Source organism: Momordica charantia, assembly GCF_013281855.1.
Source record: "Momordica charantia cultivar OHB3-1 chromosome 9 unlocalized genomic scaffold, Mcharantia_2.0 BLBB01000009.1, whole genome shotgun sequence".
NCBI classification, from domain to species: domain Eukaryota; kingdom Viridiplantae; phylum Streptophyta; class Magnoliopsida; order Cucurbitales; family Cucurbitaceae; genus Momordica; species Momordica charantia.
Window position 1 is genome coordinate 19,678,918 of NW_028275167.1, and position 23,044 is coordinate 19,701,961.

At 34.4% G+C, this 23,044-nt stretch overlaps 1 non-coding gene across 1 annotated transcript; it reads right to left on the reverse strand.

Annotated features, from left to right (window-relative positions):
• Positions 1-2,255: 2,255 nt before the first annotated feature.
• LOC111023710 (uncharacterized) lies at positions 2,256-7,858 on the reverse strand. The gene is made up of 5 exons (XR_015787091.1): positions 7,763-7,858; positions 3,488-5,963; positions 3,314-3,418; positions 2,583-3,226; positions 2,256-2,489 (listed from the first exon to the last, which is right to left on the reverse strand). It is a non-coding gene; the product is annotated as an uncharacterized LOC111023710 (transcript).
• Positions 7,859-23,044: the final 15,186 nt, after the last annotated feature.

Sequence of the window (23,044 nt, forward strand, 5' to 3'; positions counted from 1 at the left end):
GCACGGAGTAGTTGTCGGTTCCATATGAAACAACTTCTGTACATCCTCCACCATGATAAACAACTTATGTTCATGACCGAACACATCCTTCGATATAATCATTTGAATTGCCCTTCCAATGTAGTTTATCTCACGAGTTAAACATGTTAGACTAACGGGCGCAGGTTGTGTTGGAGATTTTCCACTTGCGAAACTGAACAGCTCCCTCGAATGTTTTATTTCCTTCAATTCAAGTTAATATGGTTGTTAACGATGAACTAATGAATTCTTACAATCAACTACGAGATGTTACCTTCTCATTATCGGATATGACTAGATTTTGTGGCCATAATATATGTGAACCTATTTCTTGTGAGAGAATATTGTTTCCTCCATGCGTCGGAATTGGAAGTCGGGAGTCGTCATCAACCACCACGTCTATGGACACTTTCACGTTTCCATCCTTCCTCCCAGATTCAAATATAGTGTCCGCAGCGACAACATTATCGATGGATCCAAGTGCCAGGCGACAATGAGTTCCCTCCTGTATTGAAAACAATATTTATAAGCAGTTGACGACGTTATATTTCTTGTTTCCTTAAATTGAAAAGCTGGTGAACACTTACTTTGAACTCCAAAGTTTCTTCCTTGTCCAATATCTTCAAGTGAACACATACAGTAACATCAGTTAAGTATCGGTAACTACATGCATTACATTTCTTATAAGAAAACTTGGTAAACAAAAACACTTACCTCATCTATATTCTCCTTTTTTAAAACGTTTCCATCTCACTCATGCTTCGATAAAGTACCACGCTTTGATTGTGGAGATTTTTTTGAAGCATTTTTAGATGGTGTGGTATGCATTGACTGAGAAGATTTCTTTGGATCGTTTTTTGATGGTGTGATACGCTTCGACCGAGGAGATTTCTTTGGAGCATTTTTAGATGGTGTGGTACGCTTCAGTTTAGGAGATTTTTTTGGAGTCTTCTTAGCTGGCGTGCCATGTTTTGATTTTGGGGAACCTTTTTCATGCTTCTTCAGTTTCACTTCAAGTTCTTTTTCACAAGAGCTGCCATTCGATCATACTCTTTGATGTCCACCTTTTTCTCTCCTACTAGGGGCGTTGAGTGTTTGGTTGGATTATAGAAGTATTGGGTTTTTGTTATGCCCTGACCTACTGCTTTAACAAGTCCGGGCCGATCCCGACTGCCCAGTGCGATGGATAACAAATCCCCATATTTGTCCACATTCTCTTCTTGCAAGTCTTGCGTTATCATGAGATCATCCTATAATTGTAATAGCAAATATAAGTTCAAACAATTCTTATACGTGCTTAAAGATTAATGTAACACTTACTATGCGCTCTACGACTTTCTGTGTCGGTCCATGCACAATCTTCCCCTCGCGATTCGTTCGAGCCTTCTTCCATAAGATGCAACGATCTGATGGTCTCTCATGTGATGCATCAATTTTCTACACACATAGTTAAATTTAGTTAATAAGTATTGCTTAAATTGTTATAATAAATATATAACGTACCAATTCCTCAGCAAGGTTTGCATAACCCTTCCGCAACATGCAATGGTTATACACGTGCTTTTTACGTTTTTCTCTATTCGTCTCACTTTGTCTCTGCATAAAGGCATTAATGTATCGGTGTACTACATTTTTTGATATAGAACATTGATAAATGATGTGCAAAGTATCCAGATTCTTATCCGTACCTCAAAGTCTTTAGTCAATCTAGATTTCACGAACACCTCCCAATGTTCATGCGAAATATGCGAGTAGTCTTCCGGAGGAGCTTTTAATTTATCCTTGTCGTTTATGAATGGCTTAATGAACTTGTTCGTGAGCCTGTACTTAAAGTTTCTAAAAGCAATCCCAGCCACTTGAATTAGATTTTTTTTGGTTCTATGATCAACTACAAATCCACCCTATATGGCCAATACAAATCGTTTAACATCAGTGTTTATTTGTAAACAAAGTATAACTACTTCAAAAATTATAAAGATACCTGTATCAAGTCATAGATTTTCTCCTTCGTCTCGGATGGAACCGATTTCCATGTTTCGTATATTGTGGGAATATGGTGTTGCACACTTATTCCAATAAAAGTCTTCAATTTTGTCGCATTATGTCCAATCGGTTGCCCTTTCACGTTATACTTAATAACCCGACGGTGACCTTCGCTGCTAATTCGTGTAATCTTGTGCAACCCCGTAGGTCCACGCTTCTTCCTCGTCTTGCTGGTTTCGCCTACATCTGTCATTTTGTCGTTCTGGTACAAATTCTCTTTAGTTAAGTGGAAGATAACCAATAATAGTAATTGAACATTAAATAAGACAATAAAATAAAAACTCAGTAATATTACTAATATTACATTAACAAACAGCAAAATAAAATAGAATACGTGAACTCAATATAGTCTAATGTGAACAAAGCGATGCATGATAAGAAAATTATTTAAAACAATGTCTTCTAGTATATCCGCTTGAACCGATTGCCTATGAAAAACAAAAAAGACAACAGTACACACGTGTTAGAATTTGATTAACACAACAACAAATAAAAAATTTTAAAATATTGTATACACGTACTCAATACATAATTAAATATCAACCCAGGTGCCTTCACAATCTTCTCTTGTATATAGTGGGCCATTTTCTTCAACTTCAGCTGATGGTGTGTCCTTCGAGATTGAAGTATAGTGCAACGAAGAATCATCAAGATCATCATCGGAATAAGTGTAACTGAAGTCTTTTAGTGGGGGTGTCACTACGATTGACCATTGTACATCACTTGGATCTTCTACATAGAAAACCTGTCTAGCTTGTGATGCCAGTATGAATGAATCTGACGTGTGTCCAATACGATTCAGATCAACTAGTGTAAATCCAAGTTCGTCTGTTCTAACACCGTTGTGGTTTTCAACCCAATCACATTTAAATAGTGGAAGTTTAAATGTGTTGTAGCTAATCTCCCATATCTCTTGAATGACCCCATAAAATGACATGTCTCCAACTATTGGATTTTTATCTTTTGCACTAGACACTTGAATTGTCGTGGCAACTAAGCTTACCCCACTATTTTGGAAACTTCTAATATTGTCACGTCGTTTTGTGCTATAAGAACATCCATTTATCCTATAGGCATCATACATCCTAACCTCTGGGTTCGGCCCATGAGCCATCCAGCGCAACGTTTCCGAAATGCATTTACCGTCCGTAATTTCGCTCATCACCTATGGAAAGGAAAAAAAAGGGACACATCTGATTATACTCCATGCCTATCAAGTGTACAAGATATCTAAATTATGGACATTGTTCACCTTATCACGTATCCAGTTGCTGAACTTCTGGTGTGTTCATTCTGAAGCCACTTCATATTATTTGACCTATTCGGATTTTCCTCTTTCAAGTGTTTCATGTGTTGTCTGCAACAAATGTTGAGTGTTATGAAAATCTTCAACTGAAATATACTTATGAGATTGAAATCTTAATACCTTTGATATGGTTCCACTTCTTCAGTGTTCCCCAATACGTAAATATGAGCTTGCTTTAAATGTTCAACACTCGGCTTTACGTATAATCCAGCTGATAAAGGCCTATCACGGAGACTCTCTTCTACATTGTTTTGCAAGCCAAGTCCAACTGCATCTAGTCCAGAAAGAAACTCAGTACAAAATTCAACAGCTTCCTCCATTATATATGACTGTGCAATACTTCCTTCAGGACGGTTTCTATTCTGCACATATCCCTTCAATACTTTCATATATCGTTCAAATGGATACATCCACCTTAAATAGACAGGCCCGCAAAGTTTAACTTCTCTCACAAGGTGAATAGTAAGATGCACCATTACATCGAAAAATGAAGGTGGGAAGTACTTCTCCAATAGACATAATGTAACCACTATATCATCTTGCAATTTATCCAATTCTTCAACATCCACAGTTTTAGAACATATTCGGTTGAAGAATAAACACAACCTGATAATGGTATATCGCACATGCTTGGGTAGAACTGAGCGTAACGCGATTGGAAGTAGTTGTTGCATCAAAACATGACAATCATGAGATTTCAGCTGGTTGAGTTTCAAGTCTTCTAGAGAGACAAGACTTCGAATGTTGGAGGAGTACCCTTCAGGAACTTTGACATCATACAAAGTCTTACATAAAGTTATTTTCTCCTCTCTTGATAATGTGTGATAGGCAGGAGGTATATAAGTTCTTTTCCCTCTCGTTACTGGTGCAAGTTCAGTGCGAATATTCAACTCAACCAGGTCAAGCCTAGCATTTATTCCGTCTTTACCTTTTCCTGGAATGTCCAATAATGTTCCCATGATATTTATACACACATTCTTCTCGATATGCATTACATCCAGACAATGTCTAACATGCAACTTATTCCAATATGGGAGTTCAAAGAATGTAGATTTTCTCTTCCAATACCTATTGGCAGTTTGCCAACTCAACTTATTGTCGTCTTTCTTGTCCCTTTGGAAGTTCATGTCAGTAAGTATTCTAAAAATAGCATCTCCCAACAAAGGTTGCGGAGCATTTGCACGCTCTTGCCTACCATTGAATGCCTTTTTTTGTTTTCTGTATGGATGATATCTTGGTAAAAATCTTCTATGTCCCATGTACACATTTTTTTCCCATGAACCAACCGTATTGAAGAAGTGTTAGTGCCACATATCGGACAAGCTTTATAACCCTTCACAGTGCATCCACATAAGTTTCCATACGCTGGAAAGTCGTTAATAGTCCACAACAAGACAACTTTTAGAATAAACGATTCTTGTTTGTGCGCATCATAACACTGAACTCCATCTTCCCACAAAAGTTTCAAGTCCTCAATCAACGGAGCTAGATATATATTTATATCGTACCCCGGTTGTTTCGGTCCTGAAATTAACATGGTCAACATCAAGAACTTCCTCTTCGTGCACAACCATGGTGGAAGGTTATATATTGTAGTTATCACTGGCCAACAACTATATTTATTGTTCCTATCCCCATATGGGTTAACACCATCCGTTGATAAGCGCAAACGTAAATTTCTTGATTCCAAACCAAAATCCGGCCAAAGGTGATCTATTAACCTCCAAGAGGGAGAGGCAGCTGGATGTCGCAAAACCCCATCTACTTTCCTACCGGTACTGTGCCATGTCAAATTCTTAGCATGAGCGGAGCTCCTAAATAGTCTAAGGAATCTTGGAATTATCGAAAAGTAGTACAGTTACTTTGCGGGAACTCCTTCTTTTTCCTTAGTTGTATCCTTATTTAATTTCCACCTAGACAAACTACAAAAAGGACATCGGTTCATGCGTGCGTATTCCTTTCTATATAAGCAACAATCATTAGGACATGCATCAATTTTCTCATAATTCAAACCCAGAGAACACAATGTTTTTTTCGCCTCGTACATGGATTTCGGCATTTCATTCAACTCTGGTAGGAGGTCACTAATTACAAATAGTAATTCTGAAAAACTGGAATTGGTCCATGAATATCGTACTTTCAGGTTGTATAATCTTACTAAAGCTGACAATTTCGTGAACCTTTTACATCCAGGGTATAATGGTTTCTTAGCATTATCGAACATATTTTCAAACGATTTCGGTACATGTGAAATTCCATCATAAACAGTCTGAACCATGTTAATCACATCGAACAAATCATTATCATCTTCATGATTCTTATTGAACTCACCATTCAACCTATCCTCATCTGTTCTAGGTGCATGTTCTTCACCATGCCAGAACCATACCCTATAGCTCTGGTCAATACCGTGTTCGTACAAGTGATTTCTAATGGTTGCAGCATCCTTATCTATACGGTTTCCACATTTCAAGCAGGGACAACGTATAACCTTAGAACCATTTGCATGATGGAACCCAAATTCAATGAATGACTCGACTCCTAACTCATAATCTTCAGACAATCTATTTTTTTCATCCATGATTTGTCCATTGTCCTGATATTAGACAACTTATTAAATGATGAGGTAAACAATTTGCTTATGATAATATGGAAAAGAAAGAAACTACAAGTCGAGACTAATTTTAAGGTTTATTCGAAGTACATCAAATATGGACAGTATGATTAAACTTGTTGTCAAACTTCAAGAGCATGAGATCATCCCATGAAAGGCAGCGTAGGGAGGACCATCTCAATAAAGAAACTACCATGACGTATAATGGTCATTAAAAGGAGAAGTTTTCTAGAAACAAACAAACTTGCAAAGATATGGAGGCTAGCAAATATCTAAATATAGTATCTAACTTGGTTAGTCTAACAATTAGACAACTCTCATAAGGTATAATTTAACTAAACTAACATGAAAAAAATAGAAACCTTCCTATTCTTATTCCTATTCCTATTTCATATTCCCTAAAATATAGCAAATACACGCACTTGTTTTTTTTTTCTTCCCCACTCATTTTCCTTGTGTGTATAGCAAAGGGATTGAAGAAAAATTATTATGATTGTTGTGTATATAAGAAAGTTATCACTAGTGATGTCTTTGTTCTACTCCTCTATGTCGATGACATCTTGATAGCTTCTAAAGAAAAAAGCGAGATTGAGAAGATAAAATATGAACTTAGAAGTGAATTTGAGATGAAGGACTTGGGCCAAGGCAAGAATTTAAAATACTAAATTCCACAAAAATGAATTAAACTTTTCCACAAAAATGAAAAACTAAATTCCATAGTCTGCCCACACTAATAACAACAGTACTTCCACTACACATGTCACAACTCAACTTAAAATTTTCATTCCAAATAGGTCACATAAATCAACTTGATATTTCCATTCCAACTAGTTGAGGGTATCAATTTCACCATAGTTTGTGGTTCACTATAACAAAATTTAAGGACTCGTTGAACCAAGTTCCCTGAAAGAAATGACCACAAAAAAAAGAAGAAACTAAAGTGGAAACTAAATTCAATATTCCATAAAACAATAATAATAGTACTTAAGAGTTTCCCACTACAAAAGTCATAACTTAAACTTAATATTTCCATTCCAAATAAGTCACATAAATCAACTAAACATTTTCATTCAAACTAGTTCAATGTATTAATGTCACCAAAATTGAAGGTCAGTTCAACAGAATTGAAAGACTCATTGAACCCACTCAAGAAATGAAAAATTTCCACCAAAAAAAAATAGAAAAAAAAAACTAAAGTGGAAACTAAATTCCACACTCCATAAAACAATAACAGTACTTAAGAGTTCCCATTGCAAAAGTCATAACTTAACTTAATATTTCCATTCCAAATAGGTCACAAAAATCAACTTAATATTTTCATTCAAGTTCAAGGTATTAATTTCACCGAAGCTTATAGTTAAATATAACAAAATTGAAAGACTTATTGAACCAAGTTCATTGCAAGAAATGAAAATTTTCAACCAAAAAAAGAAAGTGAAAAAAAAAAACCTAAAGTGGAAACTAAATTCCACACTTCAACTTAACATTTTCATTCCAAATAAGCCACAGAAATCAAACATAAAACAAAAAAAAGATCCAAAAACCTCCCATTCCTCTCAAATTCCCCAAAACCTCCACACTACCAAGACTAAGAACAATTAAAAGTAAAACCCCACAACTTAAAAGGGAAAAAGAGGAAGAAAAAGGGGGTCTAAATCAAAAATTCAGAAAGAGAAACAATATGCAGCAGAGGCAAAACGGTATTGAGTGCTAAAACTGGGGAATTGAATTGCAGAAAGGAAGGAAAAAGGGAACCCTAGAAAATAAGTTGAAGAAATTACCTAAGCTTTAAGAGAAAAGTGGATCCCCCAAAGTTCTCGCACTGCAAAAACAGAGAAGAGAGAGAGAGGGGATGGGTTAACCCAAACTTGGGCTACGAGTTATCAGACAAGGGATCGACGTGACTTTTTATTTCTATTTTTCTATTTTTATTATTTAATTATTAATTTAAAATTATTATTTTTTAATTGTTTGTTTACTTTATTTTAATTGGTCGGGGGTGTTTATGTATTTTAATTTTTACTCCTAGCTAAATATCTTAATTGTTTGTTTTCTTTGGTTACTAAATTTTTTCCAATTTAGTTTTTATGGTATTTTAAATTCTAATTTTTATTTATTTATTTTTTGATATTCGATGTGACTTAACAACTGACATTGTATCTTCATATTTGATGTCAATTCTGAACTGACATTAAAGATCTGGCTTTTTAAAACCGACATTATAGCTCAAACCATCATTGTTTACAAGCAACCAACTGACATTAAAGGTGATAATTGTTGTAGTGTGAAATAAACGAGCCAGAGAACGCGGGCATTACAGAAAATGTGAGAATTTCAAAACGTGAAAAGTGTACGTCTACAAAGGCAACAACAATTTCTTGTAGTAAAAATGATATTTGAATAATTTCTCTGACTTTAAATCACGAAATTTAAAATCATTTCTTGAACATCCTTGCCAGCAAATGAGGATAAGAGCATGTATTGAATTCTTACAAAAATAAATAATAAAAAAAATACACACCCAATAAATAATAAAATTGAATTCTATTTATAGAGATGATCTCCAACAAGACTCCCGACAATGGCTTAACGGTCATCCGACTACCCGTAAAACGCAGCGTGTTGTCTGATTAATGTGTAATTCAACACTCCTGCGGACATCTTCGCGTAGGTCGGCTCTAACCTTTTAGGTCGGTCGATAAAATATAATGAACAGTTTAGCTCAGCAAAACATTCCGACCTGAAGAGACTTGCACATAGTATCTTGATCAAAGATATTCTTAAATAACAATACCTTTCTTTTGTCGACACGTGGCCGGCGATAAATAGTCTCCAACTTAAACCCAAAATAATTCATAAGCATTCGATTAAGTTGACTACATTTCATTCCAATAAAAAAAAACTCGGGTATAAATTAAATATGAATATTTTGTTTACGAAATGCTTGGTGAAACTAGAATGAACTTATATTATTTTTTATAAAAATATATTAATAGAGGGTTGAAAAAATAATTTAAATTCATATGGCTCAAACTTGGGACCGAAGAGAGGAACGACACAATTACGCAGGATAAGCATACCACTAAACCAAATATCATTTTCTACTTGTTTCATGAAGTATTTGCAGAAACTATTAAGCATAAATCTATACTCGACCGGACAATCCCAAAATAATTAATATCGTTAACAGAACTACAGTTTTTCCGACAAAAATGAAACGCACTCAAAATCATTTGTGACACTTTTTGTATGTCATACATTCTCAAGATGGTCTAGATAATTGTCATCGAATACTTGGAATTTTTTTTTATTTTTCTTGACAATTATAAAATGTCATAAAAGCATGAAAATTTTCGTAAATTATCTTTTTTCCCGCCAAAATCGCGCCTCCACCATTTCGTGACAATTTTTCACTGTCATTGAAAATTTGGTTTCCGTGACAGTTTTTAACTGTCATAAAACTTACAAAATCCGAAGAATAGCGTTTTTTCCCTCCAAAAACGCGCCCCCATCATTTATGACAGTTTTTTTTCCTTCAAACTTTTTTACTGTTCACAACTGTCATTGAAGGCCAACTTTCTACTAGTGCATATTTTTCTATCTAAAGCACAACATATGATATTTATGATTTTGGCATTAAAAGAAAGCATTTCATCACTTAATTTTAATTTAGATACATCATTTTCACAAATATACAAAATATCAAAATCAATAGACAACAAGAATGTTTTCATACGATGTCTCCAAATACCATATTTTTTACCATCAAACAATGGAGGTTTATAAATACAATAACTTTCAAGAAAATCTAAAGTTGTCATAGCCCTAGCAATTAAGTTTTTCAAATAATTTTTCAAAAATTAAGAAGATACTTAGTATCAAGATAAAATTTGAAAAATAATTTTTGTAGAAGAGCAAAACAACTTTTTACTACGGTAGGCCCAAATTTAAACAAATAAGTAAACTTTTTAGGAACAATTAATTTTATCACAATTTAAACAATAAATTAGAAATACAAACACCCTAATTAATTTCACCACCCACATAATTCAAATATAAACATTGAGCATAAATATGAATAACAAATTCGAACAATTAATTTTATGCAATTTGTAATAAAGAAAATTAATTGCAAAAATTAAATAGAGTAGGGTTAGATAAAATGACACCGGAAATTTTATAGTGGTTCGGCACAAATGTCCTACTCCACTTCCCAAGCACCTCTTGGGTTGTAAATTGAAAATCTGACTCTTTCCACAGTAGGAGTCAAACCGGTACACTGCTCTTCATAAGAGCAAAGACGATCCTCTCCACGGTGAGGATCACACCGTTACAATGAGTTGAAGATTTTGAAATACACACTTACAAACTCTCAAATAGAGTAAATATACAAATTTGAGCTCACAAAAATTTCAATCCTCACAACAATAAAATTTCTCTCACAAATAAGATGGAAAGAAAAATTGAGAACTTGGAGAGATTAGCAAAATGAAAATTTTGAAGTTATGGAGGATTGAGAATAAGAGAATTGTTGTATGATTTTGAATGAGAAGTTTAGTTTAAATAGAGGGAAGAAAATGGTAAAAAAAACAAGTTTAATTTTAAATCATTAGATCTTAATCATTAAGAATGAAGGGTTGAGATAATTTTAAAAAAATAAATTAAGAATAATATATATATATATGTGTGTGTGTGTGTGAGAGAGAGAGAGAGAGCGGTAAACTTTTCAAAATAATCTTTTTTAAATACTGACACTGCATTTAATATGAAGTGATTTTTTTTTAATCTTTTTCTTTTCTTTTTCAATATATATATATATATATATATATATTTTAAAAAGAAGCTTGTCACTTGTTAGCTTACGAACTGTCCACGTCATCTTCTCGGGTAGTGTTTCGATCGTAACTTCTCCATTTGAGCTCCAATTTGGATGATCTAACAGTCGTTGGAATCGTTGTAACGAGCTCTACACTGTGAACACTTTAAAATACAAAAATTGTCAATAAATAAAATTAAGTTTGTTATCATCAAAACAGTAATTAATTAATTAATTAAAATTAATTAATTTGAGATTAAGGCCAAAAAGCCAACACAATGTCCATGAGTAATTTAGTCAAAAACCAAGTCCATGAGTCCTTAGTCTCTGCCTCAATAACTGAAAAGGCTAAGGGAAAGTATTGGTCATTAGGATCTCTTCCAACTGCTACAATTAGTTGTCCACCAGAAGGACCTTTCAGATGGCAAGCATCTAAACCAATAAATGGCCTACAACCAGCAATGAAACCTCGTCAACATCCATCGAGACAAATATAAAACCGTTGGAAAACATTGATCTGTCTAATTCTACCAATTGGTTGACTGTCAACCTCTTCGTGTTCATGTCGCACATCCAAGTTCAATAGAGTACTGCTAGGATTGGATCTACGTATCTCCTCACAATACTCCCACAATCGATTATACTGCTCTTTGTGTGATCCATGAACTATATCTAAAGCTAATTTCTTTGCTCTAGATGCTTTCATTTTATTAATTTGTGAAATGTACTTACGTTGTACCTTCTCTTGGATGGCGCACGATCTCATATCCGGTTGTTCCTTCACATCATTTAATATTTACTTATTTAACCACCTAGATGTTCGGCGCGGATTGTTGAAGCATCTACTACATGAGTGGTCATCAACATAGGTCTTCAATTGATAAGTCATTTCTCCTTTTACCTTTGCTACATAAGCCAACCATTTACAACCATCCATGCATTTGGCTCTAACTCTTATCTTATCATTTTTCACAAATCGTATATGCCATCCTCCCTTAACAGCGTAATCATCTAGGACATTCTTGAACTCACTTAATGAGTTAAATAACATGCCTAGTTCAAAGTGTGGTTTCTCATCACCCATTATTTCTCTATAAATAAGATATTTTGTTCCAACATTACCTTCAGAATCGACGAGTCCTTCAATGAGATTAGGTCACTCAAGCCAATGTCACTTCCATCATTCTTCGCAACATTCTCATATGTTCTTATGATATCCAATGATTTTGAAGTTCCCTCTACACTCTTATCAAAATATGTATTATCATCATCTTTAAATTCAGATTCACAGCCACTCATATAAGGTAATGCATCACTATCATTGTCTGACAATATTGCTTCATCTTCGCATTTATGTTCTACGTATATCTCAAATGTCATTCCATCACTTAAAAGACTAGCTAACTCCATAACATCTTTATCAGATTTTATTACTCAATAACCACCTACTTCTTTTGTTGGATCCCTACCCCACAATTTAAAATAATTATAATATCCCAATTGTTCAACAATGTCAATTACCTCAAAGAAAGACCAATAATCTGGATCAAAATTTGTATAACGATCCACCTTACCACTTACGTACTGAAAATACGACTCATGCATAAAATAACCACTGTGATGTACTTCTACTACAAAAGTTGTCATCTCTACAAATAAAATAAAATATAAATATTAGAGGTAAATTATTTGAAGTTTACTTGAACTGACTCATATCTAAAAAGTATAATAATTTAACTTGAGATGATTAAAAGATATTTTTTTACATTGAGATTACAAGTGGGCTGAAAAATTTTCTAAAGAAAAAAAACTAGAGTTGTTTTTTGGTTGTTCTCGAACAAAAAAAAAAAAATTGGTTTTGTGAATTTTTTTCTTTTACTTGTTAATCGAACCATTGTTTTATGAATACAATATTGATTGAACCAGTGTTCTCTTTCAAATCACGGCAATAACAATATCAAATGACAAAAATAACAATATCGAATAACATTCACATTTTATCTTTGACAGAAAAATAGACAGAAAAAGAGATAAATATGACAACTAAAACTAGCATCACTTCAATGGAAAAAATACACAAAATTTAAAGAGACAAAAAAAACCCATCACGTAAACAAAGGCAATGAGAAATCTAGTGCACGACCGAAATATGCAACGGTTCTCTAAAAATGGAAAACTAAAGATGATATTATACTTGGAAAGAGAAGCGAAACTTAAGAAATAGAACGCTGGAAATTCTACTTCGAGTAAACCAAAAAATCACGTTTTTTAGCCAAGAAATTCTGTCAAGGATGATCGTTTTTATCGTTGAAACTTTGTCGAGAAGGCTCCTTCGAAAATTTGAGCAGAAGCCGGGAGAAGGAAAAGTCGTTTTGAAGGTTTGCACAAAAGTCGTTGAACAATGAGATATGGGAATAGTCAACAGGGAGATTGAGATTTAAATATTTGGTTATTACTTTTTTTTAAGCCCTAAACCGGTTTAAATATAAACCAAATCGAACCGAACCGACATGCACATGTGGCTCTTTAATTTGTACACATCAATCCTATTTGGCAGCCACGTCAACATTCTGTTAATTGTTAACCTAATTTTTAACGATAGGGACCAAATCGTTACCAATTTAAAAATACAGGGATTAAATCGTTACTTTTGAAAGTTCAAGGACTAAATTGTTACTTTATCGAAAGTTCAGGGACTAAATGTATTTTTTAACCAATTTTTTTTTACAACAATATGTTCAATTCTTTTTAAAATGTTTTTATTGGACAAAAATATGTCCAATTATTTTCATTTAAAAAGTAATTTTAATTTTTTTTACTAAATATATATAATTAAATTTATATTGTGGAATGTATTTCGTTTAATAAATTTAGGTTCATAACCATAAACTAAGATAAATGTTATAATTTGTATCTTTCTATTAAGTTTATTCTAAATTCGCTCCATTAATTTAAAAAATCCACAAAAACTTGCAAATTTAATAAAAATCAAAATTCTCAGATTAATTTTGATTAATGCACAATATACACAGTTAAAGAACTCTGCCAAAACTTACAAATTTATAACAACTCTAATGTCGATTTTGTCTAAATCCTATCAATTATTTTCATACTAAAACATTTATTTTTGATTAATTTGACACATGAGATTATTTTTTCCAACAATTTTTCAAATGAAAATCTGTCGAATGGTAAATTGTGTGACACATCTTTAAATTCAAGATGAAAATTACAACATTGTCCAATTGTAAGGTGCAAATTGATACACATCGCCAAATTCTAGTATAAAATTGACTTTTCCATTATGTTTATATGTATTTGTGCCTCTCTTGATATAGAATCCTAGATCCGCCACGGTATAGGTCTAACAAATAAACATAGTTTTACTCTTCAAAGAACCATGCAACATGAAAAAAAGAGAAAATATGAAATTGTATCATTTAAAATAACTTAAACATCACATCAATGCATCTCAAAATGCTACATTCATTATTCTTATATATATTTATTATAAATTTGATCCTTGGATTATTTTAGAAGGGTGTTTAATAGGTTTCTAAAATTTAAGACTATCTAAAAAGTCCTTTAATTGTATAATAGTGTACCATGAGACGAACATCTGGATTCACACGTTTGTTTTATAGGAATGTAGGATATTCGGAAATTTTTAGGATATAATGGAGACATCTAAGATGTTTATGTTTTCGACACCCTTTTGAAACACAAGTTTCACAAATTCCTATGCTGATCACATATTCTCATTGGTTTTTGTCTTTCATTCTTTTGTTCATATATTTTATTTCATCAATTTTTTTATTTTTAATTTTAGAATTAAGATAAATTAATATACTCATTCACTAGTAAACAACTCTATGCAATTAAGTAGGTTTATATATTACATTTACATATAAAAGAAACTTCAATTAAATTGTATAACTTCTCCATCTATTTGGTTGGTGAATTCTCTAAAAATTTGATATTAATTGTGAAGGGATCGAGTCCCACGACAGAAGCGTTTGAACGCAGTGCTTCGATTTTTCCTTTTGAAAAATACGGAAAAAAATGCTAAAAGTGGAAAAGTTACCTTTGAAGATCGTTCTTCAAAATCACAGTAATCCAACGCCAACAAAAGGTCTTCCTTGCTATTCTCTAGTGAGGATCTGGGAATCTCTTCAAAAGAGAGGGAATTAACTTGCAGGATTTTGAGAGAGAGAGAAAAAAAAATCTTTTTTGCAGGGTTCCTCCATTTATCAGAGGACCTCACTATTCCTCTACTCCCCTGCAAAAATGCACGGGAGTGGATTAATTTAATTTAATATTCATTAATTAATTTAAATTATTAAATAATTAATAACTAATTATTTAAATACTTAATAATTAATTAATTTTAATTAAAAATCATATATTTAATCGGTGTCATATATTTGAATCAAATTCAAATGCGAATCTCTCATAACCTATAGTTTTAATATAGCCTATAGTTTTAATGTGAATCTTATTCAAATTAATTTTAAGCTATAGTTTTAATATGAATCCAATTCATATTAATTATTATTCGAATCTTATTCAAATAAAGCTCTCATAGTATATAGTTTAATTCAAATCTTATTCAAAATTATAATGTATCTATATACACATTGTATTAATTGTATACTATATAATTAACCTACATTCACCTTATATCGAATTCTTTGATAAATTTTGATCCTCATTTTACCCATTGTGCGCTAGCAAGGGGACATAACGGACCTACAGATTATAAGCTTCAATGAACCGAGATTAATTAATTAAACTCATTAATTAAATTAATCAACATTCATTAACTATGGGGCACTTTAGTTGCACTCTTATGCACTGTAGAACATGTTGCGCCATGGATATAACCATTACAAGTAAGTCGATCCTTCACGAGTCGTTCGTAATTATAGCTAGGTCAAATTACCGTTTTACCCCTGTAATGACTTCTCACTTCTCAAGTATTACTCATCCTATAATGAATAATCTGTTCATGGTCCAACAATAAACTAAATCCCTCTCGGGCTAGTGAGAGGTGGGGCCCCATTGTTCAAGACCTGGAGTCAACCCTTAAGGGAAAAACTCGTCTACTTACCCTAAATAGGGCAAGAAGTGAATTCTATCTTGCGTAGCTATGTTTCTAGCTCCCCTCTCGGTCTCGTGTCCAAAATGGTAGACTTATTGAGTCGGCAACTCGTGACACTCTCACCCATACAAATTAAAAGACGATCCCTCATAGACAGGGGTCCATACCTTGCTTAGAATTAAGATTAAGTTACATATGGTCACCCTATGAAATATTAATCTCGTCAATCAATCTTATACAAACTCATTGTATAGGATACCTCCACTCACATGTCTCCACATGAACGATTTGAATCAAATCGTTTGTAACTATTGCAAAGTGGATCGTATTCATAGTGTCACAAGGATAAGGTACCCAACCATATCCATATATTATAGACCCTCTACGTTATTACTGGAACATGATCCACTCGTATTCGACCACACGTACTGCTCAAGTTACATCAAATAACCTTGGATGTTTCTTTATTGGATTTTGAGTTATGCAAATAAAATAACTATTATTTTATTGAATAAATAATTTGTTCTCAATACAAACCACGAGTTTAGGGCACAAAGTCCAACAATCTGCCATTTGACCTAAAGCTAGTGGGATGTACAAATTAATACAATAAACTAGGTGTTAAGAAATCCTTGAGAGTTGGATCTAAGAACCTTGCTAACGAACAAGACCCATAGAACTCAATCCCAAAAACCCCGAAAACAAGTATGGAATCAATCCAAGGAAAATTTTAAGAATGGGTTACCTTAATGATCAATATCAAGAGTAGAGAAAACTCGTTTCTAAACTCGTGATTCGAATCACTCCACAAGAGGTATGATCAACACCGCTTGAATGATCATAACATGCAAATTCTAAAGACACAAGAAATTGCACAAGAAATGGTAGATAAAACTCTCAACCAAGCTAATGAGAAAACTCACTTTTCATTAAACTTCAAATTGTGTTTACAACAAGACATCTCAAGGCTATATATAACCATCCCAGCAAGCCATATGAAAAGTCTTAAGCAAATGAAAAGACTTGTAACTTACAAGAAATGAAAAGACTTGTAAATGAAAAGACATAACTTACAAAAAATGAAAAGGCTTGCAAATGAAAAGACATAACTTCAATAAATGGAAAGACAAGCAAATGAAAAGGTTAAGAACATGGAAAGTCAACCAAAATAAGTGCAATCCCGTCCATAATGAGGGATTTGAGTGTTTGAATTGGTTTTTGAATTGAATGAGTTGACTTTTGACTTGTCTTGATGGAGTTGACTTTGACCTTGACCAAGTGGACTTTGACTTGCCTTAAAAACACTTAAAAATGCATAACTTGCACCAAATTGAAGTGCATAGTTCCAACTTCTTGCACATCTTCCTTTTTTTCTCTTGTCGAGTTCAAGAACGCTTCGACACGAAGTAACAAAGCTTGTTGAAGTTTCCTAACTCTCGATCTTGTAATCGGTCCATGAGGCATAACAAAGGTAGCTCCTTGGTTCATATCATCCTCCCCATCTTCAGAAGGATTCATCCCCAAATCGAATTCATCACCTACATCAAAAGGAGACAAATCGGAAACATTAAAGGTAGCACTCACCCCATACTTACCTGGCAAATCAATCTTATAAGCATTATCATTGATCCGTTCAAGGACTTGAAAATGACCATCGCCTCGTGGTAGCAACTTAGACCTTCGTTTAGTTGGAAATCGTTCCTTTCGCAAATGTACCCAAACCCAATCCCCTGGTTGGAAAACGAGGAGCTTGCATCCTTTATTGATGCGGGAAGCAACCTTAGTGTTTTGCTTTTCAATCCTTTTTGTAACTTCTTTATGTAGCTTATGGACAAGATCAACTTTTATACTAGCATCATAACTCACAAATTCATTAGGAGGCATAGGCAACAAATCAAGTGGAGTGATAGGATTGAAACCATATACAATTTCAAATGGTGTGCATTTGGTAGTACTATGGACAACCCTATTATATGCAAATTCAATCAATGGCAAACAATCCTCCCAAGTTTTAAGATTTTTATCTATGATTGCTCGAAGCATGGTAACCATTGTCCTATTTACTACCTCAGTTTGTCCATCGATTTGGGGATGACAAGTAGTAGAATAAACAAGTTTGGTTCCCAACTTTCCCCATAACACACGCCAAAAATGACTTAAAAATTTTACATCTCGATCACTAACAATAGTTCTAGGAATGCCATGCAAACGAACAACTTCCCGAAAGAACAAATCAGCAATCAATTTAGCATCATCAGTTTTATGGAATGGTATGAAATGCGCCATCTTGCTAAACCTATCAACCACTACAAATATACTATCGCTACCCTTCCGAGTTCGCGGTAAACCAAGGACAAAATCCATAGAAATATTAATTTAAGGAGTAGTAGGAAAAGGAAAAGTGAATATAAACCATGTGGTTGTAACCTAGACTTAGCTTGTTTACATGAAAGACAATGCTTACACACTTTATGCACATCATGCTTCATCTTAGGCCAATAAAAATGTTTAGCAAGAATATCATAAGTTTTAGAAACACCAAAATGAGCCATTAAACTACCCCCATGAGCTTCCTTTACAAGTAATTCACGAATTGAACAACATGGAATGCAAAGTTTTCCTTTTCGAAACAAAAATCCTTCAAACAACATGTAATCATCCACAAAAAGTCCTTTTTCACACGATTCAACAAAAGGAGCAAAGAACACATCATCTGGATACAAGGACTTAAGATGTTCAAATCCTATAATCTTAGCATTCAAAGTATTAAAGAGAGCATACCTTCGTGATAAAGCATCTGCAACAATGCTCTCCTTACCTTGTTTATACTTAATCACATATGGAAATGTCTCTATAAACTCCAACCACTTGGCATGTCTGCGATTTAGTTTGCTTTGCCCTCTCAACTGCTTTAGGCTCTCATGATCCATATGAATGATGAACTCCTTTGGCCAAAGATAATGCTGCCAAGTTTGCAAAGCTCGTATCAAAGCATAAAGTTCTTTGTCATAAGTTGGGTACCGCAAAGAAGCATCACTCAACTTTTCACTAAAAAACATTAGTGGCTTATGGTTTTGCATTAGTGCAGCCCCAATTCCAATCCCACTTGCATCACATTCAATTTCAAAAGTCAAATCAAAGTTCGGTAAAGCAAGTAGATGAGCGTTGCACAATTTATCCTTCAAAACATTAAAAGCATGCTCTTAGGATGTACCCCAAACAAAAGAAACATTTTTCTTTACCAATTCATTTAGAGGTGAAGCTAGGGTGTTAAAGTCCTTAATAAAATGCCTATAAAAACTAGCTAGCCCATGAAAACTTCGAACCTCCCCAACATTCTTAGGAGTTGGCTATTCGCTAATAGCCTTAACTTTCTCACTCACCTTAACTCCTTGACTAGACACTAGGAAACCAATAAAATTAACCCTTTCCATGCAAAAATTACATTTCTTTAGGTTAGCATACAATTTCTCATTTCTAAGTATAGTCAAAACAGCACGCACATGCATTACATGATCTTCCAAAGACTTCGAATACACAAGGATATCATCAAAATAAACAACCACAAATTTTCCCAAATTTTCACGCAATACATGGTTCATCAACCTCATGAAAGTACTAGGAGCATTAGTTAAACCAAAAGGCATAACAAGCCACTCATACAATCCATATTTGGTCTTAAATGCAGTTTTCCATTCATCTCCAACCTTCATACGAATTTGATGATACCCAGATTTCAAATCAATCTTAGTAAAGAGACTATAGCCATGCAATTCATCTAACATATCATCTAACCTAGGAATAGGATGACGATATTTAACAGTGATATTATTAATGGCCCTACAGTCTACACACATTCTCCAAGTTCCATCTTTTTTAGGCACTAAAATAACAGACACACTACAAGGACTAAGGCTTTTGCGTACATACCCATGAGCTAACAATTCATCCACTTGCTTGAATTTCTTTGGCTTCAGTAGGATTAGTCCTATAAGCTGGTCGGTTAGGTATGGTAACACCTGGAATGAAATCAATCTTATGCTCGATGCCAAGAAGTGGTGGCAATTCCTTGGGCATCTCCTCGGGAAACAAGTCCTCAAATTCCTGTAAAAGAGAAACAAAAATACTAGGCAAGGAGGTGTTAAGCTCGTTAGTAAGAAAACAAGACCCTTTGTACAAAAATACAAGAACAGTCTGTTTCGCCATTAAAACATTCCTAACCTCACTTGAACTAGCATACAAGCTCACCGTTGTGGCTTTTCTCTCATTTTTCCCACTAGGTCGATTGCTACTCTCTTGCTTTTCACTCAAACTCTTTTTTTCTCTCAACTCATTTTCTTTTGTTTCTTTTTCACTTTTTGCTTTTGCATCGGCCTCTTGCCTCTTCTTTTCAAGTTTGCATTGATCAACATGCACATCTTTTGGTGACAAAGGTACAAGAGTAGTTTTTCTACCATTATGAGTAAAAGAATAGCGATTGGCATACCCATCATACATTACCCGAAGGTCAAATTGCAAAGGTCTACCCAGCAATATATCCCCGACATGCATAGGTACAACATCACACAAAACATCATCAGCATATTTTCCAATAGCAAAAGAAACAAAAGCTTGCTTACTCACCTTTACCTCCCCACAATCACTCAACCATTGAAGCTTGGTCTAGGATGTGGTTTTGTCTCTAAGTTAAGCCTCTTGACCAGAATAGAACTTACAACGTTGGTACAACTACCACTATCAATAATCACACTACAAGGCACAGTTTGGACAAGACACCTAGTGTGAAATAAGTTCTCTCGTTGGTGTAGGCCATCATCCTTAATTTGAGTACTTAGAGCTCTCCTAGTGACTAAGGACATATGTGTAGGGTCCTCTTCACTATACTCCTCACTCTCACATTCACCATTGTCGTCCTCTTCTACCTCATCTTCCTTCTCATCTTCTGTTACAAACTCTCATTCTCTAATTATCATAGTTCTTCTATTAAGGCAGTCTCTACTGTAATGTCCTACTCCTTCACATTTCCAGCATTAATATCCCGATTTCTCACATTAGGTTCATCAACTTTCTCTTTCCCCTTCTTGGAACTCTCTCCTTTCTCAACTTTTCTTTTGGTTTCTCATATGCCTCTCGATTTCTAAGTTTAGAATCAGCACTCTTACTATCCATTTTCCATGTAGAAGATGAATGGGAAAAAGGCTTAGTAGAATACCTTTGAGATCGCCTTTGAAGCTGCTTCTCAATTTTGATGGCAAGGTGCAACATCTCTTCGATGTTAAAGTAAGGTTGTAGATCAACCTTATCCTCAATCTCCTTGTTTAAGCCATTAAGAAACCGTGCCATGAGATTCTCCATGTCCTCTTCAAGATCCAGCCGATTCATCAACGTATCCATCTCCTTGTAATAGTCCTCCACAGACTTACTACCTAATACCAACACTTGGAGCTTTTACGTTGTGTCCTTGTGGAAATGTCTACGAACAAATAGCCTCCTCAACAACTCCTTGAACTCATACCATGAATCGATTGGCGCCTCAAGGTTTCGTCTCCTAATTGACATTAATTTGTCCTACCATGTTACTTCATAATCTTTGTATTGAGCCAGACATAGTCGTACCTTCTTTTCTTCCCTGAAATTGTGGCAATCAAACACGAACGCCAGTTCTTCTCCCATTGAATGTACGCTTCCGGATCAGTCTTATCATAGAACTTCGGAAGTTTTAGTTTGATGTTTCCCAAGTTTCGATCAACTTGAGCATTCGCTCGTGGGGCTTTCCTTTGGAAATTATGATAGCCTCTTCCCCGGCCTCTCCTTCGATCAAAGCCACGACCAACGTGTCTATCACCCCCTCTTGGAGCCGCTAAAACTGTAGCTTGATCGTCCTCCCAATGATCGAATCTATCACCTTCATACTCATCCTCATCCATAACACGTGGTGGTAGAGGTGGTGGAACTCTCTCATGAGCTTGGTTTTGAGTCTCCAACCTTCCTATCCGTTCTGTCAATTCCTCCATGCTACGAATCATTCGTTCAACAGTTCCTTCTAGTGCCTCTCTTCTCCGAGCATCAGAAATATTGCCTTCATCTCCAAGATTAGCCATGTTGTAAAACAAAATAAAGTGACAAGAAATGGACCTCACAAGCACTCCCTCACTAATTCACTCGTTAGTGAAGTTCACTCGTGTTTAACACTCAACACTCAAAATAATGTATTGCTCCCTTACAATCTCTCCCTCACAACTTAGTACACTCTTATGCACTTCAAACAAATCAGTAAGTGAGTCTAGCAAAGTTAAAAGCTATGTGCATTTCAAGTGGTTTAGACAACATATAAGAACTCAAACAAGAGTGTGATTTTAGGAGTAACCCGAACAACAACAACGAAACAAGTTAAGAAAAAAAAATAATGGACATAATTATAATGGAAGCTAAAAAGAAACGAAAATAGAGTTAAAGATAAAGATGGTTGGGAATTAAGAAACAAGGAAGTAGCATGAGATTTCAATGCAAGGCTACACAAAGAAGTAATGACAAATGGGGTCTTCTATGCTTTTTTTTTTTTTTTTATCAGATATGGATCAGCAAAAGCACTATAATGTTAACAATAAATGCTTTCACATTCATTTTTTTTCTTTTTAAATCAATCAGCAAAGTGCATGAATTTCACCCTTAAGCATGTCGAATTAGAAGACTTCAAAGAAGACAAATTTGTTGATAAGACCCAAATCTATAAGAATGCAGAAGACGAAAATTGGAAAAGATGAACGGAATTGATACTTTTTTTTGTAGTTCTTTGATAGAATGCATATGCCTAGATATAATCAAACATAAGCAAGGAACACGAAATTCAAAGAGATAAATGCAAGAAAACATATATCCGATCAAAGAGCCTAATGCTCTGATACCAAAATGTTAAGAAACCCTTGATAGTTGGATCTAAGAACCTTGCTAACGAACAAAACCCATAGAACTCAATCCCAAAAACCTCGAAAACATGTATGGAATCAACCCAAGGAAAATTTTAAGAACGGATTACCTTGATGATCAATATCAAGAGTAGAGAAAACTCGTTTCTAAACTTGTGATTCGAATCACTCCACAAGAGGTATGATCAACACCGCTTGAATGATCCTAACATGCAAATTC